A 26,758-nucleotide genomic window follows, 5' to 3' on the forward strand; every position below is an offset into this window, starting at 1 on the left:
ATAGCATTGACACATGGCCACCTAGTTTCAATAAGCAGCGGGTTAATTGGTACCAATATTTCTGGTGCACTCTTCAAAAACTTTCGTCTCATGAAGACGTATCAGTCTTTGGAAAGAAAAGCAAATACTGCCGTCAGTCTCCATTAGTAGATTACACTTCATCTCCCCCTTCTCCCTTGCACCACGACCACAAAATATGGAGCCGAAATAAAAGAAGAAAAAAAAAATGAAAATAAAAAAGATGCTTCAGTCTACAGGAAGACTACCATCAAACTCATCAAATCCAGCACTAGTTCCACAAATCAAACATGACAATCATGCTTGCCCGAGATGAATCCAAAAGTATTCATTTTCCCCCACGACGACTCGTTCTCAGAGCATAAACACCCTCTCCATTTAATGAAAACACCAAGAGTCATTTTCCGGTATTGCTTTGAAACAAAAAACTCACGACACTTGCGAGGAATCTAATCTAAATAAAATAACCTGCAGCAAGTGCTGTATGTGCCCAGCATTCTGCGCTGGTGTTACTTTCGTAACATGCTCAAGTCGACTGATACTCACGAAAATTGATCTGGCATTATATTAGCCTCACCGTAACACGAATGTATTTATACATTCTCTCTAAGGTGGGAATTTGCCAACTTACTGGCTCCTAAAATTGGATAAATACATATTTCTTATCCAGTTGCTGCAATTCTTGGATTGTGGATTTAAATGCTTGTAAGATCGTCTTTCAGGTTCTGATTCACAAAATATTATGCTCGTGAAATATATGGGACACACAGTGATTATAATCCCAATGCTGAAGTCCCCAGCTAATGGCTAGCACAGCACGCTCTAAAATCAGCAATACTTTCCTACATGTTGGTATGATTTGGGTCTGCAAACATACCTTCTGTCATTGTTTTTTCTCTACCTACTGATGCACTGCACAATGTCAAGATAAAAATTTTTCTTACTTACATCAAAAGACATAATAAAATTGGTAATATTAAAGGTCCAGTTTATACCTTTGGGAGCAGCGATTTAAAAAATGTTCAAGATATCATATTTGATGCATATGTGTAGGTCTGTTATATCACAAAACAACCTACCATATAAAATTTTGCAATAAAGCCTAAAATATAAGGAGATGTCAGTATTTTTCTCAATAAACCATAACTGTCGATGGTTTAGTCTGGAAACATCTTTATTATAATTATTGTTCACATTTTATGTATTTAACAATACTTAACATCGATTATACGGATTCAAATTTTTACAATGGCTGTTTCTATCCCTAACTCATATTTCAGAAGTATTCTAAAGCACTAATGCTGGGTTTTTGTTTTATCTGCAGATGGTAAACTATGCCTTTAAGCAAATTATGAATAAATCAGCTATAAATCAGCAAAGTACAAATGATAAGAAGTTCTATAATATACTCATGTGGCTATGTGCCTAAGATTATGTGATTTCTATGTTTGCACTGTATTTTGGTGTTTGGCCTTAAAGGATAAGCCTCCTTTTTTGCATATGATATTTGTTTCTTTTTGAAATATCCTGGCATATGAATGAATTATGTACTTAAAAAATCTTACTGAGCTTTCTTCGTTTATTGGCTAAAATGCCTTGAAACTAATTGTCATAAAATAGAGAATACTTAATCCCCCTTATATGTCACCATGGCCTCCATTTGACATAGTGACATTGCTACATATACATGGGAGGGACTTTCTTATTTGTGACCGTGCACCTCAAAACGAACATAAAGTCGCACACACTGATTTTGCGTGAGGACTGAAAATAAGGGAAATAGGTCAACCTAGCCGAACTTGACTTTTTCATATTTTCTGAAAGAGCGGGTCTTCTTCTACATTATGCTAAAATTTGGTATCATAAAACGGGCAGGAAAGTGTGTTTTTTTAGCAGTTTATCTCGAACATTTTTGGTAGAATAGTGTGATTAGGTGGGCCTTTAGAATCCCTTTTTCATTTCTGAAAAACCTTGTCCACACTCTTCACTTTCAACTGTAATAAATTTTGAAAAGAAAGTGCTACTGCTTTGGAAGTTGGCCTTAATTATGGACAGAATGTGTTAATGAGGCATGCTTAATTTCAATTTAATCTGATAATTTCTTCATTGTTGTTACTCTGGTGGTTTACTTCCTAATTTTTGTCCCATTCATCGCACAGCCAGCACAGTGTGGTAAAGATTAAGCCCTTGAATAGACACTGTACTTCAGAGCCTCTTTTCTCAGTTCACACTTTTCCTGAGTTTGTGCTTTCTTTCCAATATTTAGATAGGTTAGGAGAGTCCATTTGAATTGAGTTATACATCATTTTAAAGCTTAAAATCTACTCTTTTAGAATATGGTCTTAACTAAAAATTCATGTCGGGTGACTTTTTGTTTGTTTTGAGGTGCAGGGTCACATTTACAACCAGGTCAAGTATTGGGAGGATTACTACATGCGGACTATAGAAAAAGAAGGAAAAAAAAAAAAAGCTTGGCAACTTCAATATGGAAAGTGCCTGGGCATATCCGAATCTATAGGGTTAAAAGATGCCAATTTAGTGACACTTTGTGTGCAGAGTGGATGAGTAGTTCTAGACAAGAGATGCTGCACTGAATGTCACACAGTTCACATAGCCATTTAAAGTGTTCGTAGAATATCACATATATACTATACATTAATAAAGTACAATATCAATTGTTCTAGCCCTGTGTTCATCCAAGTTTCTTTCTTTTTTCTTCTTCTTCTTCTTCTTAAGATCTGCTTTACTTCTGTCTAATGCCTCCATCCTTATGAAAACAACTTTCTCCCTGAACAAAACAAAACAAAACAAAAATTCTCTCTGAAGAGCTAGAGGCCGATAAAATATCTCCACACCATCTGACTCAGTGAGAAAAGAGAAGTCGTGTATTGTGATGCTACCACCGTACTGGAAATGAAAGAACGTACGGGGATTCGGTGGTTTCGTGGGGCTGACACAGATGTAGCTAATCATGTGCCCAGCCTGGTGGAATTACAGCTGATGAAAAGTGACATGCAGCACTCTTTGTTTCTCAAACAAAACTGTAATTGACACCACATCAACAAACGAATCTTGATCCTCTCCACTTTGCTTGTCATCATAAATTTGATTAGTATGACCCTTTCCCCCCTACTCTAAAAAGGTATTCTTCATTAGACATGGACCCATAAAAGACATCTATGCATGTATAATGTGCTTTTTACCAATATTGACATTCAGCAAACAAATATATACAGCCAACGACCATTCGATTTCAATTCAAAACTACCCTGGCCTTCCCCCTACCCCCCCCCCCATCTCACCAAACTAATTGTCTGTGATTAAAATTGAGGCCTACCCACTGCGCCTCTTTCCCCCAGCTTAATTAACCTTCTTGGGACGACTCTAGACCAAGACAGCATTGCATCAAATCAGTTTCCTTTCAAGATAATTGAATCTAATGTCACAAATCAATGGCCTTTGCAGGCTGATCGTGTCCGAGCACACGGAACATGAACCGCGCTGGTGGGGCACAAAGTATGTGTTGTGAGCACTACATGAAGAGTGGCTCTTCCCATGTCGACATTGTTGGCCGCTCTCTTCTCCGAAGGACGGGGTAGAGTGAGAACAAAGAAACCTCAGCGGAATGAAATCAAAGAAAATGCTTTTTCGCCTCGACCTCTGTTTTGAGTGGCTCCAAGTTGATTGCCACCCACCTTTTGCAGATGCAATGGATAAAAAATACAGTACAAGTAACTCTTTTATACATGATATGTAGAATGTTTTGGGCTTTTTCACGTATCAACCTAGTAATGATGACATGAAACTTACAGCTTGAGTATTTCTTATCTTACTACAATTCTATGTGTGTCATGAAACAAAATACATGCCACTGACACTACAATTATGCCTTGCCGCAAAAGGATTTTGAAAATGCTTTTCAAAAGTCAGACATAGGAATCTAGCATATCTGAAATCTGGCAATTAGGGCTTGAATTTGATTCTTACTTATGCTTTCAATCATGGCCTTTTACTGTGGAAGGGCCCTGGATCTATATTTGTTTACAAAGTGAACTACTTACTTGATGTAAAAAACAGTTGTCGCAAAGTTCAGAATCTCCTTGGCAGAGTTTCCTCTAGCCTTACATTTTCAATGAAATAATGATGGGATTTAAGCTCTTGCTCATATCTACTGGAAACACAAGATAGGACTTTGAAAGAATTTGGGGAACTGGGCCAATAAGTTGATATTACGAGTTACAGTATTTTGTACCAGTAAAAGGATCTATACACTATACATTGACTAGTTCTCAACAACATCTATTCCTGGTAATCTATATTTGTATCATGTGATGTATAAAATTGTAAGTGAAGCATAGACTGTTCTAGATATGCCCTGTGAAACAACTCACTGAATATTTGAATGAGAAACATGCCAAAAATAACATCAAATTTAAAGTAAAGCACTAAATTTTGAAGAAAAAAAATGACAATTCTGAATAATTTCTCGAAACTTCAAACCTCAGAAGATGAGACTTACGGTTGCCTAATCTCATAAGAGCAATATAGACCAACGGTGGCTCAGCAGAGCTATTTTGATTTTAAAAAGAAATTTTACTCCCAGGGCTTAACCGACAGCCCCAGATGAAGGCCCCCTACCAAATTACTCTGCAGTATCATTAGTACTACCCAGTTTGATAATCACTCTAGCAGAACCATAGGAGTCGCTCGAAGCATCACTTTAATGCACAGTGATCATCCATGCCAATTTTCATCTTTTTTTTTCTCTCTCTCCGTTTTATTGTCATCATTATCTTTCTTCTGAATACACAGAGAAACAGAGAAGTTTCGGCTGTCATCCAAGTAGATTTCTCATGAAGAAATCTTCCTATGATTAACATGAAATATTCATGGCGGTATCAACACTAGTTCCACCTATTTCCTAGTGCTGGTGTGGCTTTAAACCCTATCAGCTTTATGTCAAATGTCATAAAAAAACAATTACCACCTTCACACACACAAAAAAAAGAAACAATAAAGGTTATGAATGAGAATCCATGATTTAATTCTCTTGGGGACTCGCTGGCAATAGGCTCTCCCATCAGTCCAAACTTATGGTTTGAATGGCTGTCTAATGTGCAGGGTTTTTTGTTTTTTTTTCTAATGCAGTAAAGTAGCAATTTTACAAGATCTATCACATTCGATTCTTTAACTACATTCATATCCATCATCGGGAGTCTCCAAGTGGACAATATAGATCAAAATCCTTGTAACACTGCTGTAACTCACATTCACTGAAAATGTCAAAGAGTGCACAGACCAATTAAGTTTCAGAGAATGATGGCTGCACCAAAAACTTTAAAATTTCATAACTTATCGACAAATTGTTCAGTTTTTCTCAAACTTCCCTGATATGTGTTCTGCTAATATTGCTGCATTCCCTCAATTCACATGCATATTTGGGTTTCATTCTTCTTTCAGGGCTTTGCCAGCACAATCCATATTATGGTAAAAGGTATCAGGTCTGCAATTCAGCAGCAAATTCACTCACACTACAGGGCCAGCAAACATGAGGAAAAACTTCAAATATGACTGAACCATTGCACCCCTACAATACCCGCCTTGAGATCAAAGATAACAGATATACTGTAAAACAAGGAATGTTTGCATGCATTTTAATTTCGCGAGAGCCAAGATTCGAGAAATTTAAATGCATGTGAAAGTTCTTGTCTACACTATATGCATTGAATGTCAGAGGCAACTCGCAAAAATTTCATGCTGCAAAAAAGGCCGTTGGCTCCAATTCGCAAAAATTTCATGCCGCGAAAATATTGTGTTTTACAGTCGTTAATATAACTAGCACAAATTTGCATGCTTTTATTTTTGTGCTTGTTCCATGTCACCCCACTGCTTCTCACAAGGTGCAATGAGAGCTTGATGTACATCTTGATCATCCTCAGCCACACTATAGGGCTTTTTACACTTGCAAATTTTTGCTTAGTCCCGTACCAACGGTGGGGCTAAGGGGGGGGGGGGGGGGGGGGGGGGGCCTTAGCCCCACCGTTGGTACGGGACTATCCTTAGCCCACTTTCTGTTTACACTTGTTTTTGCCAAAGTGGCCAGCCCCACCGATAGTCCGGTACTATCTGGCCCTGCAAAATAGCAGGGTTAGCACCACAATTGCGGTGCTAACCCCGCAATTGCGGTGCCAAGCAAGCGAGTGTAAACAGAACGAAAAAATAATCCGGGGCTAAGCGACGGAGACGAAGTCCGACCCCCACTGACCTATCACAAACGAGATAATCAAGTGCTGCCGGTGCGTGCGTGTACGTGTACAGTGCACAGCATAATCATGAATATTCATGTGGTTTGGAAAGTACCGGACTAAGAAATATGAGTGTAAAAAGGTCAATTTTCTCCTTAGCCCTGGACAAGAGCTTAGTACGGGACTTATTGGCGAGTGTAAAAAGCTGAAAAAAATTGGTACGGGACTAATGATAGTCCTGGGTCAGAGAAAGTATGGGGTTAAGAAACACAAGTGTAAAAAGGGCTTATGACACACTCCATAATCAAGAATTGAGAGCCATATTCACGATATCAACAGAAACTCTACCCTGAAGTTGTTGCAATCATAAGCAACAAAGTTCCTGGCCATCTCATTTTTAGCTTGAATTAAAAAAACACTTCCTCAGCACATTCTTGCAAATTTCCTGGTGGACATGTTTCATCATCTCGCTCAAGAGCTTGAATTCATAGCACGAACAATACCACAAAGAGATTAGTTCTAAACATTAACCACTTCCATCAAAACCACATGCTTTCACTGTATTAAGGGATAGATGTGCCGTAATCATGTCATGTGCATCACACCACACTTCATTTATGAGATGAGTTGACTCAGCTTCCATATTTCCATTTGGGGAGATCTGCAGAACAAACCACTGTTGGAATACATTCACCTTTCACTGTTTTCCATTCATCTGATACAATTTCCATGACAACTGGGCTGCACACTTGTTTTGAGGTTTTCCTGAAGTATACCAGACTGACCAACAACACTGCATACAATGACAAGACTTCCACTTAAAATGACATCATTCATAACCAGTATGCACGATGACTTCCAACCACATGCTTTAAAAAAAAAGAAAAATTCATATCTAACTTTCTGCATATCTAATGAGATCAGCAAATGACTAAGAATAAAATATGGAAACCCCTCCCCCCCCCCCCCAAAAAAAAAGGGGTGAGACTGGGCTAATAAGACTAGTCTTGAAATAGTTTAGTCATGATGTCATTCTCTCATCACTGGCAAGATGGATGCAGAGATGGATGCGGAGCTCAGGATGGGAGATGGAGAGGGGAGATCATCACACCACCAACTGGAGGATGAAGCAAGGCCAAGGATACAAACACACAGACACACACACACACACACACACACACACACAAACGAAGTGAAGAGAGAGGAAAGGATCGTCACCTCTGGGGTTATCTCTTCTGTACCACTATCAAAACAGATTGGAAATTCGCTGGCTGTCAGAAGAGAAACATTCCTGCTCCAGGACATGGGGGAGGGGGGGGGGGGGGAAGAGTGGAGGGAGCAGTCATTTGGGGTGATTCATCTCGCAAATGAGGGAGACACCACTCCGCCACTCTGCATCCCCGACCGTGATGAATGCGTGTCTCTTTTACTTCCATCATGTCCACTGCCACTGTACGACCTATTTAATGTTCTTTTATATGTTTCGCTCTGCAGACTCCAAAGTCACAGGTCAAGAAGCCCACTTTGCACCAGATATAGTCTGTACATGCAACTGATAACATCAACAACCTGACTACTAGCATTGGCACATATGCATAATCCAACACAACACACTTGTTTCAAGACTAAATGTCAGTAGGATGGACACAAGCTAGACTTCCATCCCAGGTGCAACAGCCTACTGAAATTGTTTTTCTTTTTTTTTCCCCTACTTCTTCTTGTAGTTGTACTACTCTCCTCTTCACAATTGCACCATAATAAACCATGGGAGATCACTACTAACATCAACGCTACTGTATACATCATGTGTCGAATATATTACTAGGGAAAAGAGACTGATCTACATATGTATATTGTAACACACATGGAGACACACACATACAGATGCTGCAGCCAAAGTTATTTTAACACTCTATCTTTTAATCTACTGAAGATCCTTTCTTCCAGGATAGGGAAACTTATCAAACTCAGACAGAGAGTGAAACATGAATAACAAGGCCATTTGCAAGAGCCTTGCTCTCACTGGGAAAGAAAATGGAAGGACAAATGTATGCATCCATACTTGTCCATGATACCTAGTGCAGGGGACCCATCTTTTGTAAGGTTTTCTTTTGCATGTTGATGATATCCAAGTAAGATATAAAGGTCTGATGATAGTTTGAGTGATGAAGACAATTTGCATGGAAGGCTGTCTTATCTTTGCTTTTGCAGTGTAATCACACAGATCCTCAAGTATCCCACATTCTACAGTCACATACACCAGGGCTGTACACTAACCCATTTTTTCTACTAGTTCGACCTATTGAACCAGTAGGTATTCATTTTTTTAATTTTTTACTAATCTATTCCTGAAAGAGTTACTGGCCCGACAGTGATTTTTACTGGTCAGGGACCGTCGGACCAGTGCCAGTGTGCAGCGCTGCATACACCAACAACAGAAAATGTCGAAAACCTGTCAAAAGAAATGTGCAAAATAGCCGCAGGAAATACATGTCTCATATCCACTGTTGAAAACAAACCTGTTAAAAGACGTTGTTTTGCAAGTTACAAGATCGTAATACTTTGTCATCCAGCATTTTTCTATTGTCAGTGCTGTATTTTCTGCATTCATATCAAAGGATGTGTTAGTGATGACTGTGACGTGATTGAAGAAGAGCTTTTGTACCATAGCTTGCCAGGCCTCCAGGTCCACGGAATACACAGAGCCTGAGGCAGTCTAGACAACCCCCGAGCTAGGCTCTGGCAAGATGGCATAAGATCATACCACACAACCAGCAGAGGTTGTTCACCTCCCAAATAAAACCGCACATTCCATTCTGCACTCAATACTGCCGATCGTGTAGCTAGCTAACTGTGCTATGACACCACAGATACGCCTCAACTGACATCAAAGGTTGCATATATTTATACAGCATGTGGTAGTTATCCAGAGCCTGGCATTTTAGTCACTGACATGTGCCCATGTTGGGATCAGCCTTAACACACCCCTTCTGAAGTCTATCACTGTGTAATGACAGACTTTACAAGAATAAGCCAGTTCGGGGTTCCAGTTTGAGCATGAGCAGAAAAAGGTCATTTGTACCGAGAGACAGGTTGGTTTTTAATTTCACTGAGATAAGCATCTGTAATGCTATGATTATTCATGGAATCCTTATAAATGGTGCCTGCCAGTACATCCACCTGACAGCAAGCCTGGTATTTGGCATTGTTAATAGAAAAAGTTTGCTAATGTATTCAAACCAGCACAATGAAATAGATGCTTCCAAAGGTGTTGATTGACGAACCATTCTGGTCACTTCATCTACACAGGTTCATTCTTTGTTAGAATACGAGTTCCATAAATTGCTATGTTGGGCAGGCTGTTGCATTATGTCACTTTGAATTGAGTGAAGTGCCTAACCAACTGAGAAAAATGAAAGGTCATTTGTACCCATGTGCACATGAGCTATCTCCGAACTGGCTTATTATTATCAAGTCAGTATCCTTTTCTCCTCTTTTGCTGAGTATTTGATAAGTTTCATTATGTTAAGATTACTGCTTGATTTACTAACTTTGTAAGTCATTCTCCGGTGTAACAAAGAACATAATCGAGGGTTGTTATATACTAATTCAAGTAGCATTATTCCTACACAGGCAAAACAGAAAATATGAATCCACAAACTTTACTAAGACTTGAACACTACCTTTTGGTCTTGAATCATCAATGAAAATGCAAGGTGTACACATGACAATCACAATATTAAAAAAAAAAAAACTCTTTTCTCTAAAAAAGTGAAATCAGTAGGATATGAACTGATCACAAGGTTTTATCATAGTTAGAGAGTCAAACTTTATTTAGATAAATTTGAGATCAGTAGATAGCAAGGATTGGGATATACATACATTTTTTTTTCTTTTTTTAATGTATTGATGCAATTAAAATATTAGGGGTCAGCATGTTGGCAATATAATTTGAGAATAAACACATCCAAAAGCTTTGCCAGTGCCAAAAATCAACATATCAGAATAATATCCATAATGAAAATAACAAAAGTGTTTATTTCCATTATACACATAGCACAATGATTTCCTCACTGCAGCAATCTCATACGAAGTGGTATGTGTATTTTACCCTTTATAGATCCTCACTTTACCAAGACTGATTCCAGTTATTCAACATGTTTTCTAAATGTTACTACATCCCACAACATCCATGAGCATTAATCTTCATGCCCAATCTAGAGATTTTGCAAAATTGTATAAGCTGCTTAAAGCATATATAATTTTGCCAAATCATATTGATCGCTTAAGCAGGTACTACAGAAGTGTCATATTGCTTCCCCATACGTGTTCTTAAATTGTCATAACAAAAAATTAAAAAAAGAAACATCTCATAGAAGAGAAACAGACAATGTACAAACAGCATGCTTCCTGCAAAATATTTTGCCTTTTTTTAAATCATTTATTTTGGCAAAATTATCATTTATTTAGACAAAATACCTAACCACCGCTACTCTGCAGTGATTTGAATTATATACATATATGAAGGGAGGGGGCAAAACATGACACCCCTGACACTACTACTCTGCAATGAACTGAATTACTGACAGTGGAAAAGAGACAAATTCTGTGGGATTGTCGAAAATGCTGACACCACGTCTTCAAACAAGCATCTCAACATAATGAGAAATTAAAGACCACATTGCTAAATAAACGATGAATCTTGAAGGTGATAGGTGAGCACCCAGCAGATGAAGAAACCATACCACTCTGTCATTTGTTTTCCCCGTTCCATCTCTCCCTCTCTCTCTCCCTCTCTATCTCTCTTTCTTGCTCTCTTCCTCTTTCTTTCTTTTCAGAACAAAAAAAATGAATTAAAAAAAAAAAGACTGGAAGAGAAGATGTCCCAATGCATGATTTATGTGCAAGCCATAAACACACAGGAATCATTATCCCCTTGATATGACATTTATAGTGAAATCATGTCACCCGCCAAATTTGCCCCTGATGGTCAATCTATCATAGACAAGAACTAAAAATCAATTACCCAGTGAGAGGCATGAGCAAAAATCAATTTCATGCCCAGAACAGCTAGTCCATTATATAAATTGCTACTTCCATGCCATTCCTCCCTTCTCAATGTAAAAAAAAAAAAAAAAATAACAACAAATGTCCATAACCTTCACTCTTTTCAATTTCCTATATCATAATCTGATCAGATAAAACCTAGACAAAATTGAGTTTTTGCCTAGTCTCGGTTTTAGGTATATTGACTGTTAAGCCACAATTGACATTACTGTGACTTGGCAGTTGTAAGTAATCTTGTATGGTGATGTGATTTTAATGGTTATCTAAAGAGAGAGAGATGAAGATATTTATGATGGCAAGCAGGAAGAAGAATTTTGTGATATCTAATGATTTATACAAAGGCAGAGGGGAATGACTGCAAAAAAAAAAAATTTATGGTGTTCTTACTCTTCCACTTCTTATCTTCTTACCTAACTCCATATTCATCTAAACTTTCCTTCACCTGCTCATCTACTCATTCATCGTTTATCAATATTTCCATGGATTTTTATGGATGGACCGATTCATTCATACTTTTACTCATCTAATGATGTATATATCAAAGAATGCTAGAAATAAACCGACTTGAAGAGATGTTTTTTCTCCAATTACACATCACTATCTACTTTGACTGCATAAATGACAAAAACCTTAGACCAGTTAACTAATTTATTCACTCATTTATTCATTGTCTAAACATACCATTAAATTTATACATTGAATTTCATTCTGAAGATGTAGACATCTTTTAAGGGCTAAGGGAGGTCTACTTTCAAATGGAGGAGAGCCCTACAGTGGACAGGTTACTCAGTGATCGGCTTTTACTCAAGTTACAGGTGATTAGCTCCAGATTGAGAATGCAATATTGAGAAAAAAAAGGAAGTGATCATCTTGAATACACTTATTAGTGTACATACATGTATAATGCTATTTGATATGTCTCCTGAGCTGATATTGTTGCATGACATCCAATATAACTCAAGTGTCACATGATTTTGAAGTCTACAATCAAATACAAATAAAATATTATGATGATTGTTTTCACAAGCAGCTGCAACATTATTTACTCACGAAAATGATACAATCAAAGTTATTTATGTCACAGCATATCTTAAACCTCACTGAGCCATTGTCTGCAGTCATGATCAGTTTAATTTGTGAAAAAAAAATTGTATGAATTGAACCTTGAATGACAGCACAAAGTCATCCAAGCCACACTGAAGGTAAAAAAGGGGATTGTATCACAACATGATATTGCTATGTCAGTACAAGCACAGCCAACGAAGGACCTCAGTCATTAAGTATACTCACACGGAACAAAAAACAAACAAACAAACAAACAAACACACACACACACACACACACACACACACACACACAAACTTCTCTTGTTCCTTCGGAGAGAATTTGCCAATTGTTCAACCACTCATTGAAGCATCATCTGATGTTAACTCCATAAACTTTTGTCTTGCAGTAACACATTTCCAGTTCAAACCTGATGATGTATAAAAGGTACCTCTAGCTATTTTAAAATATTTGTGAGATATTGTCCGGTACATGAAGGACAAAGAAGGGGTGCTCGGTGCATGTAATTAACCAATTTTAAAACCATTTAAACATTCTCAGCATGAAACTTCTCCTACCAGGAGCTGATAGCCTTTTTCGCTGCATGAAACTGTAAATTGACGATTAGCATTCAATACAAAGTATAGACAAAAACTTTTGTGAGCACTTTACTTTGGCGAATCCTTGGCTCCTCGCGAAATTCATGAAAGTTTCATGCACACAAAAATTTCTGGTTTTACAGTATGTCTTGCCAGGCTTTAGAGGGAATAAGGAGCAGCATATATAAGGGACCAGTGGAAATCCTCTCACGACCTCAAACGTCAAAATGTTGCTGACATTCTATACAAGCATATCATCACTAGTTTGAAACATATCCAAGCAGTAGTTTGTAAAATTTGTACCTAATGTCTCTCTTTCTTACAAATTAAAAAAAAACACACCCACTCCTCCATATTTTCTTGGTCCTGTTTTGGGTCTTTTACATTATAGTATTTTTCTTTTAATGTTTCATCCACCTCCCTTGTCTCCTTCCTACTTTCTCTCATCTCCAACTTCCGCCAGATGGTAAGCAAAAGAGAAAGTGCCGAGAGCGTCACCACGGCTACGGTACACCATCATCCTTCTGCCATTCCCTTTGTACCACCCATGGCCTCTGCACATCTCCGCGACCAATCAAATAGCTGCAGGTCCGTGCAGTTTCTACAGTATCACCTTCCCCCCTCTTTTTTCTTGCTTGACTTTTCCTCACTACATTTTTTGCATTTTCCTTTTTATAATTCTTTTTCTCCTTTTTTTCTCTGCACTGACATTCCCTAATTACTCCCAATGTCATTCCTTGAAGAGAGATTGTCTGATTATTGGAATGCTACCGAGCTCCTCGCCTCACTCGGGGATGTAACATGAGCAGCAGCTGCCCATACCAGGAACCACACTCAAATGCCGATTTCATTAAATTAATGACTCCCTAGTTTCGTTCCCTGAGAAATCCCATCGCTAGCGGACAAAAAAAATGCCATACTTCACAAGGTGAAAACGAAGGCAAAAATGTTCCTGTTTAATAAAAAAAAAAGATAAATAAACAAACAATCAGAGAAGAGTAAAAGAGTATGATCTACTAAATAATTTGGAACATATTAAATCACAGCCATTTTCTATTCTCAATCACTTATGATTTTCAGGCACTTACAATGCAATATAAACACAGAAAATGCTCAGCAAGCTGAGCTGCAAAAATATTTTTCCTCCATATGCCTAACTGAGCAAAATCATGAACAATAAAAAGCAGAAATATGTAGATATCTAGTTCAGTACTGGCATAATCTCATCTGAAAAAAGTAAAGCAATCATACATTCTTCCAACGTACTGTGAGCTTCAAACACAAATTGCCCTCCATGTTACCAGTGCATTGCAGCAATTACAAGACATTTTAGCATACAGACATCTACTCTGTTGCACATTGCCTCTTCCAAACAAAATGGGCTCATGAATTTCCCTACAATCACTTCAGCAAAGTTATGTGCACAAATCACGCGACTTTGAAATTCCCATCCATCTACCAAGAGCACTCCGAAATCTCTCCACGTAGCCGGATGGCACGCACGCATGGACACACTGACTGCTTTCCACTCCGACCTGACCTTGAGGTGAAGAGGATGCGATCCTTTCAGTGATGCATTCCAAGGAATCTCCCGCGGCAACAGCCAGCCATTCATCTCTCACTCAAGAAACAAAAGTCTCGGATACCCTGCATTCGAGTGGTTTTCATTGTTCTTGGCAGAACTATCCATCATTTAGCAGAGTTGGCCATAGAAACTTAAAGGTACTGTACCGCAACTCTTCAGAAGATGTACAATGCAGTTACAAAGAGTTTTCACTTCAAATGGTACACCGTCAATAAAGAATCTGTCTTGCCCTAGCAGTGTCTGTCTGCCATCTCAAAACAACAATACAGATACAATTCATGGACCAGAAGGGAGAAACAAAAATAGCCACTGAATTGTGCAATATATATACAATCTGTCAATGTTGAGCAGATACTGTGCAGCTTTTAGCCTGAAGCTGCACACACAAATAGGCGGAAACATGTTGTCATCGCTCTGAGAAAAGTGAATGATTTATCTGCCTCTTACAATACAATACTCTTATCTTTGGAAGCATCAAATGAACATTTGAAAAAAAAAAAAGTTACTTAATCCTCTCAAGTTCGCTAGTGTAATATATCACTGGTCTCTTAAAAGTATTGGTTTATTTCATGAGTAGGAATGAGAGTGTTAAAGCAAGTACCTGAAGCAAGGGACAAAGTCTGCTCACTTTCACATGTAAAAGCTTTGCAAAATCTACTCTCATTCTTCATTGAAAACAACAATTTTATTCCACAGTTTGTGGAGAGATGGGGAAAATGCACTGGATGAGGAGAATATGAAGACATCAGCAAACATTTCTCTGAAGAATTATGTGGACTGGATATGCAGAACTCTTTCTGACAATCACGATGTGACACAGAAATGGTATTGCAGCCTCTGTGAGTTCTAAAATACTCCAAAAGGTACAGTGCCAGATGAAAACATTGCTGTCTTTAGTCAACAGAGGGCTCCCTCCAATGTCAGCTAAAGACCATGATGTCTCAGCAAAATGAAAATGCTTCATACACGCGGGTATGATTGATTTCTTACTTGGATACCTTCACAACTTTTGACATCAACACTTAACAGGAATAGTCAAACAACTAGTAGCATACTGCAGAGAGCAGCAGCTGCAATACAGTAGAAATGCGCAAACCAATCACGTGTTCTGATTGCATCAATCATCGTCTTGTTTATCCTAATTTATGCTACAACTATCGCATGGAATCCACTTTTATTGCGGCAATAATCACACAAATGTGCCATTTAACTCAGAAAGGCTTTGAAGAGCAAAAAACAATTAGAATGGTTTCCCGCATTAGAAAGAGGCGAGCTAATGCATCACTTGTTGACAGAGGCACAATTTGTATCTTCCCAAGACGAACATACCTTCACAAGTTTTCTGTTGGACACATTTTCCAGATTCTTCCCCGCATATCAACTGCCCCTTGGAAACTTGTATGATACACGTACAAAGACCTGTCTTTCAAGTTTGCTCTCTCACATACTCCTTCCCTTCAAAGCAATCTGATCAAGTCTTTGACACTGACTGACAGCCTGAACTTGACCCCTACCATTAGGTTGGGAGGTCAAGGGTGAAATGGAAATGCCATTGATTATTTGGCCGGGGACACATCCAGTACTTGTTATCTTCTCAAATTTGTTTATTCTGACACCAAGTGGGGAAATTCCTCAGCCGTGGATCTCGCGCGCACATTTATCTAACACACACATGCACTAACACACAAACACACATTCACACACGCACACACACACATACTACAAACATATCATGGAAACATGCTCTCTCTCTCTCTCTCCTCTCTCTCTCTTTCTCTGTCACACACACACACACACACACACACACACACACACACACATTCTCATAAGATGCTTCAACCGGCGATATGATAGTTTGCTCAAGGAAACTCTGCATATTCCATTATTTGTTTTTGAAAAAAAAATCACTTTTTCTTTTTCCCAATTAAATTGACTAAGTGAAATTGAAAACCATAAAAAATAATACTTGAATTCAGTGTAGTATGTAAAAAATCAGGCTTCATGTAGTGTAAAGGTGCATACACAACAAACAAGGATATGTGTAAAAATTTCCACATTTCCTCATTTGAATAGTGTCAAAACTTTTCGCCTACATACATGTGCTAAATATGCAGAACGGGCAGGTGCATTATACAGGAATACCCCAGGGTACCCCTAAGGCCTCGAGAGGGCGCTTTTTCATTTGTTTTAAATACTCTGTACAAACGAACATATGCCCAGCATGAAATGTATCACAGGTTGCCTGGATTGAATGGTTACCACTACAATATCCCCGTCTGAAGCCACTTGCGAGAACACACACACACACACACACACATATAATCCATGCATACAAATACATGACTCCACATATTTTCAATGGCCGACCTGCTTTTTTCCTATATATGGAGTACTTCACATCAGACTAGGGCAGCTAATGTGTTGTTTTTTAATCCGCCACTTCTGTTTCCTTCATTCTGCTAACCAAGGTCATTTTGCCCCACTAAAACAGTCTCGCAACCGAGTTCTGAAACTATGCTCGGCTTACATGTATGTACCAGTGCTTATCACGTTACATGTGCACATGCAGTGGAAATCCGTAGCTGATCTAGGTTTATAGAGTTGTATGAATTACAGCAGCACCATTTCCATACCAACATAAAGACAGCCCACAAAATATGAACTTTATGGTATTTAGTATATCACTTGGTGGATAGAGGAGGGCCATGTTTGTAATTTTTGCTCTATTAATAGCATTAAACCTTCACTTGATTCATGTTCTCTCAGACATGTAAAGAACCACATATAATGCATGAGAAAATATATAATCATTTTCATGACAATATGTCACAAAAGAATTACTTTCAGCCCTAATAACCACTCACATGGTAACCTCAAATAATGAAGATCACCTTGTCATTACTGATCACCTTTGAGCTAAGCAAGAGAGACAATGATAAACCAACCTACATGGTATATAGAATGCCTCTTACAACCATGACCCTTGAAATAAATCTTAAATCACTGCATCCAGCTTTCTTTTTTTTTTTCTTTTTTTTCTTTTTTTTTTGGGGGGGGGGGGGGGTGGGTTCTAGATTCAACTTAAACCAATGCTATATCCTATACGTACACTTGTGAAGTCCACATGTGACCTAAAAACCTGGGGGGGGGGGTGGGTATGTGTATTGGATACCACCACTGACATCAAAGAATCATTGTGCCTCAAAGGAAACATTAGGGAGCTTTAGATTTTGATGCGCGGACGTTTGAGACGAGTGCGCTGGACGTTCTCCTCTCCCCTGCGTCGGGTAGAAAAGTAGCTTTAGATTATGCTGGGACACAACGTATAACAAATAAAATGGAGCCCCCATATGATCGGTGCCATGTATGTTGCAAACTGTGCAGATGTAAAAATAGCCCAGGACGCGTAGTGAAAAACTCAGGCGACGCAAGCTAAAAATAGATCGACTTGACGCATGCTTCTGCGCACGCTCAGAACATGTTTTTCCCTTCTGAACGTCTGCGCGTCTAAAATCTAAAGCTCCCTATTAACTTGTTGAGGACGAGTCCCGAGTATACTTGGGCAGGTGTCTATGAGAAATGTGTGTTGTAGCAAAATCAGTCCATCCTCAACGGATTAACCCTATGTATTTCCGGCTCCATATGGCGGCATCAAAATACACAGGACAGTGCTAAAGGTGGAGACTTCTGCTAAGCATGGCATGCTCACACTGTGCTACACTCTGCAAAAATCCTGCAATAGTGCCAACATGACCGCTATGAAATATGATATGCTGCAGGGGTGCCAATTTGATGGCAGTTTGAACAGCTGTGCACCATGTGCCCACAAGAGGGAGCTCTTTTCATTTGAGAAGGGTTGTTTTAGGAGGTTTTGTCATCAAATTTTGTGTTTCAAGAAAAGAGGGGAGATAATGAAACAAAATCAGTAAGGCAGCAAATTAATGTACTATCAGAAGAAGAAAAAAGTATGTAGAGTATTAGATGAAGATAGTAAAGTAATTGGTGGAAACTACTTTGTCATGCTTTGTGCTTCATAAAAACATCCAAGAATTGGATACATGACATACATGTACACGTGTAAGTTTTGGTACAAATATTTACCATAAACTCTATCAGCACCTCGATAGCGAGGTTTCAAAATGCCATCCCTGCTTCTGAAAATAAAGGTTTCCCACAAATCCCGAGCTAAAATTGATCAACCATTTATTGATAGATTTATGTCTGCACTAAGCTGCAGCAAATTGACAAAGATACTTGATATGAGAAGCTCCCATGGTGCAAACTACATTTCATTCATTAGCTATGTACAACAGTGAAAATTAACAGTTCCTTTAATAAGTTGTTTATATGCGTGTGTGTGTGTGTGTGTGTGTGTGTGTGTGTGTGTTGTGTTATGCATTTGTGCATTGAGTATGAATGTTTGCATATTGTGAATGTATGAGCATGGCCTAAATTTCATGGGTTATAATTGTAAATGTTAATTTTCAAGTAAATACCGTAATTCTGTATACATATTATTTGACAGCCGAATACATGTCCCTCACTACAGCAACCCATTAAGTTTAAAAGCAATCACTCTCATAAATTCAAAATTTTAAAAAATAAATGCCTGTGATAAACTATTTTGACCAAAATTCTAGTCCTGACTTGATTTGTATTCATCCATGCATCATACAGTACTTTTCTATCCAGTGCTATCATTCGTTGACCTTTAATATGAACTAGTTCATTGCAATACAGTAACATGCAGACGAAGACAGAAAATAATCTTAGAGACAGAAAATACGGTGATTATAATAAATTGTTATTGAGGCAAATTCATTCTCAGAGACAAGGATATTTTTAGATTTAAAGATGTTATAAATACCACTTGAGAGACAAGAAGCTACAAACAAAATTATGAGGGTGAAGACACAAAAATATATATTTCATTTCTGGAGTGAGGCTTTTTATGACAAAAGGCTAAAAACCTCGTCAATGCCTATGCTTCAAAATTAACGTAGAAATATGACACTATCCATTAAATTAAAGACATTTAAACATCCATCATGCATATCGATAAACAATTATCACAAAGTGATGGTAGTGCAGTTGATATTTACTAAAAGAAGTGACAGGCATTGGTACCTATCACTGGTGTACACCCTCAACATCAGTATTGATAGTTGTTGTTTTTTTAAGAGATTAATACTCTCACGTAGGCTTTAGTCTCTTACTTCCAGTCAGTGCAAAACTTGACATCTGGGGCCCGTTGCATAAAAGTTACAATTATGGTAACTTTGCCATCCTATGGTAACTACCATGGAAACAATACTCAACAGCCCATCAAAATTAAGAATTCCATGGAAGTTACCATTGGATGGCAAAGTTACCATAATTGTAACTTTTATGCAACAGGCCCCAGGATACTTTGCAGATAAAGTAGAATATAGAAAAATTAACATTGAGGACATAAACACCTTTTGTATGCTTTTGTACTATCAAAATAATAATGATATTAATAATAATAATAACAATAGAAATAATAATAAAAATAACAATAGTATTAATAATGGTATGTATGTATTCAAAATTTGGCATTCACAAGAGAATAAAATTGTGATCAACTACTGTATATGCCATATATTTAGCGAGTCTAAATTCGCGATCATGGAGTCCTGTACCGAACGGAGAAATGTATACGCATACGTCACATTCACAGCGTGATCAGAGTCAATATTTCCACGTCTTTAATTCCGCGAATAGCACCTGACTCGCGAAATATGCGAAAATAAAAACCTTGCGAAAAATGCCTTGTATACAGTATGTGATTACTGTGATTGAGAAAGTGTCCAACTTTGTCTCTTTGTTTTACTTAACTCAGAATTAAGGTGAGGAAATTCAATGCTTGTAATCAGGCACTTCGCTGCCACTGTCATGAATCACAATATCCTCACACATCTTGAAAAAAAAAAAATTTTCTTCCACCTCCCTGCTTCTACAAAAGTAAACTTTTAACCCCATGGACTGCGTTCTAGTTTGACTAATTACACACACATGCACACTAAAAATCCTGATGATTCTACTGATGATTGTACCTGTTGAAACCAAATAAATAGATACCCCATTCACACATGGCATTTACAGTACTGCTGTTGAAGTGTTCTTAAGTTATACCCCTCTCGAGGTTACGTTCAGGAGTACTCCTGAAGCAATCTTACTCTTGTATAAATGGTCATCAACATTCAGAGTGCTCCGGAAGTGGTACCGAGTGCCATGTGCTATGTGCTATGCATGACACAATTATTTTCAGAGTTCCTGCCGGCACAAAGGTTACCATGGCAGTGATGCCTCTCTCAGCCACTTTGTGGCAGGTGGAACTCTGCAAAATGTGGTGTAAAGTATATATCTGATGACTGACTGTGTGTTTTAAAAAACAAAAATGGTCCTGGCTTTCTTTTTGAGAAATGATTTTAAAGAATGCATTCTTACTGTTTCCTTTGAATCTGAAAATTTCATTGGCTACATAAAGAAAAAGAAAGGACTCACAAACTATTATCTGTCATGCATGACACAGCAATTTTGAACTTTCTAGGAAGAAGCTGCACTCCCAAAAGTACTCATAATGTATTCAAAGTCAAAACATAGTTCTCGTATGCCTGCAGAACTGGCAATAATTGCTCCAAAATGTACGCACATGCATCAGAAATGAGTGAAATAACACTGCAAAAGTGCCATTTCAGTTGTGTAACAACGAAAATGCAAAATCTTAGCCCAAAAGGTTTCGCTGGAAATCCACAATCTCAGAGCTTACCCGATCGCGGTTGGTACGTAATTTTTCATAATCGATTATATGGGACACAGCAATATCCATCCATCTTCTGGGCTAGAGTGAATTGCATGCAGATTATGTTTACAAGGGCAATCAATCGTAACATAATGTTCTACCTCCCTACAATGATAAACGGGGAGGACGATCCCCCAAATAAAAGTTGGTATACCAACTTTTATCATTTCACACTTTTGAACTAGTAATATACAAAAAATAAAATAATTTATTATCCTGGCAAATCCTGTGAGAAGGACAAGTTTCTTTGTAAAGCTTTCCGATACATTGCAAGCAAATTCAAAATGGAAAAAGATGAATTTTAAGCCCCTTTGAGTACTTTATTTTAGCTTTTTAAAATTCTTTCTTACATGCTTCCATCGCTGTGATCACTCATGCCAAGATCTACACTGACTAGGTATACCATAGATATCCAACATAAACAAAAATGATCATATTTCTTTTCTCTTTTTTTTCTCTCTCTCATGTGCCATAGTAATTTGGTAAAGTGTTATCCTTTGCATGGAAGCACAATCTATCACATTATCCTTCTTTTTTTTCTGCAATATCACATTTCAATGTTTTTGTACTTCTCCATGTTCAACATATTTGTATTTAGAATGATTTGCGTAAGACAATATTTGACCCATTGAGGACTGACTGATTTTGCTACTCTATGCATTGCCCTTTGATGCCTGCCTGAGTATACTCAGAACAAGTCTGCAACGGGTTAAAGGGATGGTACAGTATTGGTGGAGATGAGAATTGGACTTTCAACTTTTTGCGAGATACCAAGAAAACACTTATGATATAGTACAGAGCATACCATTCTAAGAGGAATTCAAAGTTTACTTGAATAAAATCACGTTTGGAATGACTGAAATATCCAAAAACAAAGTAAAACAAAGCAATCGTAATAAAGTGTGGGTCCAACATTTTATTAGAATCGTTTTTGGATATCTCAGCCATTTCAAAACCAATTTTCATCAAATGAACATTGAATTCCTCATAGAATTACATGCTCTTTCATATTTCATAAGAGGTTTCTCATTATCTCACCAAAAAATGTTAGAAACCTGAAATTAGGTCTCAACCAAAACTAAATGATACCTTGAACATCTATCCACAGTTGTCTTCCCTTCATTTCTCTAACTCATTCTTTGACATCAACTGAACTTGGCATGCTACTTTAACGCTAGCATACAAGAAAAAAAAAAATCAGGAAAAGGTCAGCATCACTCAAATAACTTTTATCCATGTCCTTTTTGGCAACCCAGAAGCATAGCATCTTCATCAATTTATGTAAGTGCAAACGTACTAGTACACTGCTGTCGCATACTGCTCACAAACATCCCACCATGGAAAGGCCCTACAGCCCTTACATGCACAAGTCGGTCTACAGGCAACTTCAACCTGACAACCATGGCATTTAAAAAAGAAAAAAAAAAATCAGTACCAGGTCTCATGACATATTTTCACATTCAAAATATGCCTTGCCGCCATTTCATCCCGAGTATATATCATACTTCTTTCAAAAATGATAAAAATAATTTTTTTAAAATACAGCTTCCTGTCAATAGACATGCACACTCATGACCATTTTAGTGAGTTCAGTCCACACGCTATACACTTCACTCTCACACATTTCAGTTTTGCATACCCGACATACAAGTGTTTTTTTTTTTCTTTTTTTTGGGGGGGGTCCTTTTCTTAACCTGCCCCCCCCCCTCCCCGCAATAAATCAATTTACATCTACAGTCATAAATCAAGAGAATAGGACTTGCATTATCCTCCCATCCTGCTACTATATAGCACTAATGACACCACATGGACATACACATACCTTCTGACATTCAAATCTCTCTGCGCAGTCCTCAAAAATACTGGAAATGATCCATGCATCTGTGAGAATGGAAGACCGGTGAACTGCTCGCTCTCGGTTTACAGAGCACTTTGTGTTCAGTCTCAGGAAGCCCGAGGTGCACAGCAACGGAAATGTTGAACAATCCAGCAGAAAAAAAAAAAAGTAAAATATATCGGACCCTCGTCTGCGTTGATGAATCAATGTGCCTGTACCGATATCGCTGAAATTAGAATTTAGAAAGATTTGGGATATAGAAGATATGAAAAGAGGGAGAGAGAGGGGAGAGAGAGCCAAAGAAAAAGAAAAAGGGAGAAGAAGATTGGGAAGTGGGGGGGGGGGGGAGGAGGAGAGAAAAGAAAACGTGTAAAGATACAAGTTGACTATGGAGTTGACATTAAACAGGTGTTTTTCTCATATCTCTGGAAGCGGTGGCAGAGCTCATAACAAATTTGCATTTGCCATGCAGTCAACTACACACACACACACACACAAACAAACATTCACACACACATGCACACATACACAAGCACAGCTTGTGCCCACAGGGAGGGGACAAAATACCAGTAAGGGGCAGTATAGCAGTATGGATGCAGCTACAACGTACGAACAATGGTAACACTGGTGTCCATATACACAAGGTACGATCAGGTGTAAATGGTTCTAATAGTTTACCTGAAATGAATAATTCCTAAACAGGACCCATCCTCCCCCTCTCCCCCCCCCCCCCCAAAAAAAAAAAAACACAACAACAACAACAACACAACAACAACAACCCTCTGCTGTTTGGTTTGCCAATCACAGGATGTCATATTTGTAGAGCCAGTCCCTGCATGCACTATCAACTGGAGCAGTTTCAGACCTACAGAAGATCTCATTTATAATCATGTTCTGAAATGTATTTCTAAATGTGTTTTATAGTTAGAGAATGTTTGGACACTGTAATGATGTCTGCTTGCTGACCCTAACTGCATATGACAATCCATGCATTGACTGTGTCAAAAATCTTATGGCCAGTCAAACAAATGTGCAATTCTCAGTATGTTTACAAGCGATACTATTAAAGTACATACATGTATATTGCAAATGTGTATGCAAGGTCAAGCTAAGCTTCACTTCCTCATCATACTTCAGAGGTTACCGTGATCAATGTGCTATTCCATGCCGAGAAAAGAGCAAAACTGCAAAGATGATATCAAACACATAGATGCTTACCCAGTCACACGAAAAAAAAAAAAAAAAAACTATGCTCTGCATACCCGCAATTGTAACTGAAGATGAAAAGAAAATATTTCATTTCAAGTCTCCAAAATTCACACTCAAACTGGATGATATTACAAACTGGCTGCTTCTAATACTTACAGGTTTTGTACAGTATCTTGGTTCAATAATGGCTCAGTGTAGTGCTTTGTCAATAGAGCTATGTTTGTTCTTACACTCATATCCTTTTCAATTTCCTCTCACTTTTAATCTCAAAACTTGAAATATCACACCGATAGAATTATTTTCTTTTGCCTTTTTCAGGATTCAATAACTTATTCCATCCTTGTTTAGGAAATTGAGGATATTGAAAGTGACCTGGCAAATACGAATATGATCTGACACCTTCATGAAACCCGAGTATTTTAAATTCTTCAAATGGAGTTACTGTTGAACTCCATGTGGTAAAATATGTTACTTCCTCACTTCAAACAGGAAATATACAAATTTATACTTTCTTGAAATTTATCTCAAACAAATACTGCATATGTACCATATATTTGGTGGTGGTTTTTATCTTACACATTTGGTGAGTTGACAGATATTCTTTATTATATTCCACATACTAAGAATCTTGCTAAAGGATTGGTCAAGAGCTGATCACGTGATAAAGCTTAGTTTTGCCCATCACATCACCTGCGAAGAAAAGTTCGTTACACTCTATGATGATAGTCATTCTGTTTCGCTGATCTCTTCGTCCACACAGTCCTAACGCATGATATAACTTACAATTTTGAGTACACGTGAAATAAAAGTGCGTTGCACTGTGGTCTATCATTTGACCTGGGTCAAGTGATAGACCACAGTGCAACACACTTTCATTACAGTGCCGCGGTGCGCGGAGCAAATTCATTGTTTCGTCATCTATACGCGCATATGTCTAAAGTAAACAACTTAGTCTAAGCCCTAAGGACACCTAAAGACAGCTTAGACGGTTTCAGATGTGGAATAAAATGGGAATATCTATGACCCTAGATGTGGAATATAAAGCAAATACTGTAAAAGTGGATATTTTCGCGAGACTAATTTTTCGCGCTCGGCCGGATAAGAAGAGTTTCGCGTGTTTTTAATTCCGCGGTATCAAGACATCAACTACAGAAACATATGGCAAGGAGAAATATTCACATGCTTTTATTTTCGCGCTAGTTTCTGATTGCGCGAAATGCGCGAAAATTTCAACACCGCGAAAATTTCCACTTTTACAGTAATCAACTTTAGGTTTCAGGCAATGAGACAAACTATCACTTCCTCGGCGATCTGAATGTGTACGCTATCTTTCCTCAGCTGCGCTTCGGAAAGATAGCTACAACATCCAGATCGCTTGGAAGTGATAGTTTGTCCCATCACCTTCACCAACGTTGATTATTTGCTTACTAGCAACATGCCAAATTATTGCATCCAATGAATTCATAAACTCAAAGGATGGAGAAATTATAAAGACCCAACAGCATGGGTATACCATGTAGTGGGAAGGCTGGCCCCGTTCAGATATCCAAGAATCTTTGTAACGAATTGTGTATCTTTATCACTGATCTCTGTGTGAGTACGCACACAACTGAAGAATCCTGAATGGATTCGGCCGTTACCGATGAGCGTGCACTTTGATGCACACATTTGCTCTTGAATCTAATACCGTGTTCACAGTGGCCACGTATGCAATCACAAAACAGCGCGCAAAATAATGCGCAATGTGTGTAAACAACATGAAATGGAACTAATCACATGATTAACTTCTCGCAGTTTCAGCCACACATGGTATGCAGTCACATCACACAAAACTACATGCAGTTTTGTGGGAAGTGAAAAACTTCCCAATCACATGTAAGAAGTTTCGTCAAAAATTTCACAGTACGTTTTTAGAGCAGTTTGCTGTCACATTGCCCAAACTATGCTAAGCTAAATACTAGGTAGCAAAACTACGTAAAAGTTTCATAAAGTGTAGCTGCGATTTGTAGACACATTTTAAGTTGCAACTGATAGTAGGCCGATGGGGGACACTGTGATGCATCAGTCTTGCATTAGATCCAAGTACCAATGTGAATTCAGAATAACACAGTGCAGCAAAGGCTTTGAACTGTGAAGCGAACAAAAACAAAACAAACAAACAAACAAATGTTCCAGGTACAGTGTAGGCCTTCCTTTGAAGTTGCCCTGATTTGCAAACAGCTTGTAGAAAAACTATTTTTGTTTTTGTTTTTCTATTTGTGAAATGGTCCTACAGTACATTTCACCTGGACAATCATATTGCACAAATTCTGACATTCTTGACATTCT

At 38.1% G+C, this 26,758-nt stretch overlaps 1 long non-coding RNA gene across 2 annotated transcripts in view; it reads right to left on the reverse strand.

Annotated features, from left to right (window-relative positions):
* Positions 1-26,758, reverse strand: part of LOC139734767 (uncharacterized) — a 121,040-nt gene that overhangs the window by 60,322 nt on the left and 33,960 nt on the right. For both annotated transcript variants that reach the window (XR_011711173.1, XR_011711174.1), the window contains exon 2: positions 23,207-23,447. This is a non-coding gene — a long non-coding RNA (uncharacterized lncRNA). The remainder of the gene's footprint in view (positions 1-23,206; positions 23,448-26,758) is intronic.

Source organism: Diadema antillarum, unplaced genomic scaffold (genome assembly GCF_040938485.1).
Source record: "Diadema antillarum isolate AM-2024a unplaced genomic scaffold, OU_Dant_1.0 scf00000027, whole genome shotgun sequence".
NCBI lineage: Eukaryota > Metazoa > Echinodermata > Echinoidea > Diadematoida > Diadematidae > Diadema > Diadema antillarum.